We start from the raw sequence: 2,500 nt of genomic DNA, 5'->3' as shown, positions 1-2,500 counted from the left end.
TCCCTGGCAGCTGAGCTGGCTGCTCCTCGAGTTGAATGAGCTTTGAAGGTGTCAACATCACTTACCCGCCTCTTTCATTATGTCCTTCAACCACCTCCCAATGGTAGCTGAAGACACAGCTTGGATGGCTAAAAATAATGGTTGGGTCCATTTCCAACTACTCGCCAGGCTGAAGTTCTTTTCACATAAGAATCCAGGCATGTTACAGGGCACAACTTTTTATTGTGTGGGAACGAAGGGAAAAAGAACTCCATAGATTTAGTGGCAGTTCTAGTCTTTGTCCAGGCTGCCAACTGAAAAGAAACCCCTTCAGGGATACATTTCTTAAATCTGAGGTCAATAGCCCGAAGGTCAGATTGTCTCTTGGAAGCCGAGAGGGCTAAAAGCATCGCACCTTTCTTTGTAAGAACACTGACTGTGAGATCGCTATCTGAGGGAAGACCCTCCAAATACTTGGTGGCTTGGGTTGAGGAGGGCGGGGGTTGAAGACCCCTTTCATAAACTTGCATACCAAAGGGTGTTGGCCTACTGGACACCCCTCCACTTGAGGTATGGTAGAACTTATTGCAGATCTATAAGTATTCAGGGTTGAATATTGAAGACTTGCTTGAAAAAGGTCAGATAGAAACTCTACAAGCTTTGTAATACTTGGCTGAAAGGGATTAATTTGTTGTTTATCACACCAGACCACCCACTTAGACCAGCATGACTTGTACTGATTCTGAGTTGAAGTTCTCTGGGCAGCGAGGACAATGTTTGAAGCCCGTCCTGACAAGCCTTTTGCAAGAAGGTCTTGCCTGATACGCTCCAACCGTCAAGCAATTGCTGTTGGTCACCAGTGGGTGTTCCTGACCCAGTGGTCCTATTAAGAGACCTGCGATGTGGGGAGGAGAATGGGGGTGGCTACTACCAGATGGAGGAGTTGGGCATACCATGGCTGTGTTGGCCAAACTGGGCATACTAGAGTTATTGTTGCGGCCTCGTGGATTACTTTCCGTAGGCATTTGGCTACTAAGTTGAATGGGGGAAAGGCATACCCTATCTCCCCTGCCCGTTGTTGTATTAGGGCATCGATTGCTTCCGCCTCTGGGTCGGATTTGTAACTGTAGAACCTGGGAATCTGGTGATTGTTCCTGCTTGTAAAAAGGTCGATCGTACATCGACCTAGATCCCGCATTAGCATCTGAAAGGATTTTTGGTTCAGGCGCCAATCGGAAGAATCGGGTTTGGCGCGTGACTTCCTGTCTGCTATTGCGTTGAGGCGACCCGGAATGTGTTTGGCCCTCAGAGTGATTCGCCTTTGAAGACACCAACCCCAGAAGTGTCTTGCAGAATGATCGAGGAGATACCTTTTGGCACCCCCCATTTTGTTGATGTAGGCAATAGTTGTTGTATTGTCTATTTGAATCAATATATGGACATTTTGCAGTTCCTTGGTGAATGTTTTCACTGCAAATGATGCTGCTAGTAGCTCTTTGCAGTTGATATGAAGACTGGATTCCTCCCTTGTCCATGTTCCCCTCGTGTCTACCCCATTGCACACTGCCCCCCACCCCGAATTGGAGGCATCTGATTGAATCATTAGATGCGGAAGGGAATTCCAAATGGGGCGTCCATTTGCAGGGTGAAGATTGTCTATCCACCACCTGAGGTCCTCTAGGGCATGAGGATCCAAAGGTATGTCTCAGTTGTTGACTACCTGGGGTGGGGGGGGGGGGGGTTGTTGCTGTTCTTCAAATGTTGGATCCCCCGTTACTGAAGGGGGGCTTGAAGAACTGCAGTTTTGCAGGAAGTTAACTTTCCTATTCTATGAGAGAGTTGACTAAGAGGGGCGACTTGACTGCTTACCAAGTGGCGACACTCTTTCTGAATAACAGCAACTTTCTCGTCTGGGAGGAGAAACCTCATGGTTGTGGAGTCCACGATGATTCCCAGGAACTCGATTATCTGTACGGGAACAAATATGGATTCTCCACGTTGATAAGAAATCCTAAATTCTCTAGAATTGATTTCAGAATCATGTTGTCTTTTCTGGCACCCCTTAAGGTGCTGTTCATAATGAGCATATCGTCCAGATAAACTATTATCCGGATACCCATCTTTCATAGAATCCCTGTTACTGGTTTGAGTATTTTGGTGAAGATGCGTGAGGCCGATGTCAGCCCGAATGGAAGACACGTGAATTGGTACGTCCTGCCTGGGAACTGAAAGCGGATGAATTTCTGATTTCTGAGACCGCCTGTGAAGGGGAGCCGAGAAATAAGCGTCCTTCAGGTCGAGCTTGCACATGAAATCCCCTGGTCTCAATAGGTCCGCAACTGCTTTCAAGTCTTCCATCTTGAAGTGGTAGTATTCCATATAGTTGTTGTTGAACCTGGAAAGGCTGATTACTGGGCGTTGCCCTGACCCTCCCTTCTTCTCCACAAGAAAAAGGTTGCTGTAGAATCCCACCCAAGGTATGAAAGCAACTTCTATGATCGCCCCCTTTTGTAGGAGGCTT

Source organism: Montipora foliosa, chromosome 3 (genome assembly GCF_036669935.1).
Source record: "Montipora foliosa isolate CH-2021 chromosome 3, ASM3666993v2, whole genome shotgun sequence".
In the NCBI taxonomy this organism is placed as follows: Eukaryota; Metazoa; Cnidaria; class Anthozoa; order Scleractinia; family Acroporidae; genus Montipora; species Montipora foliosa.
This window is presented reverse-complemented; position numbering follows the sequence as displayed.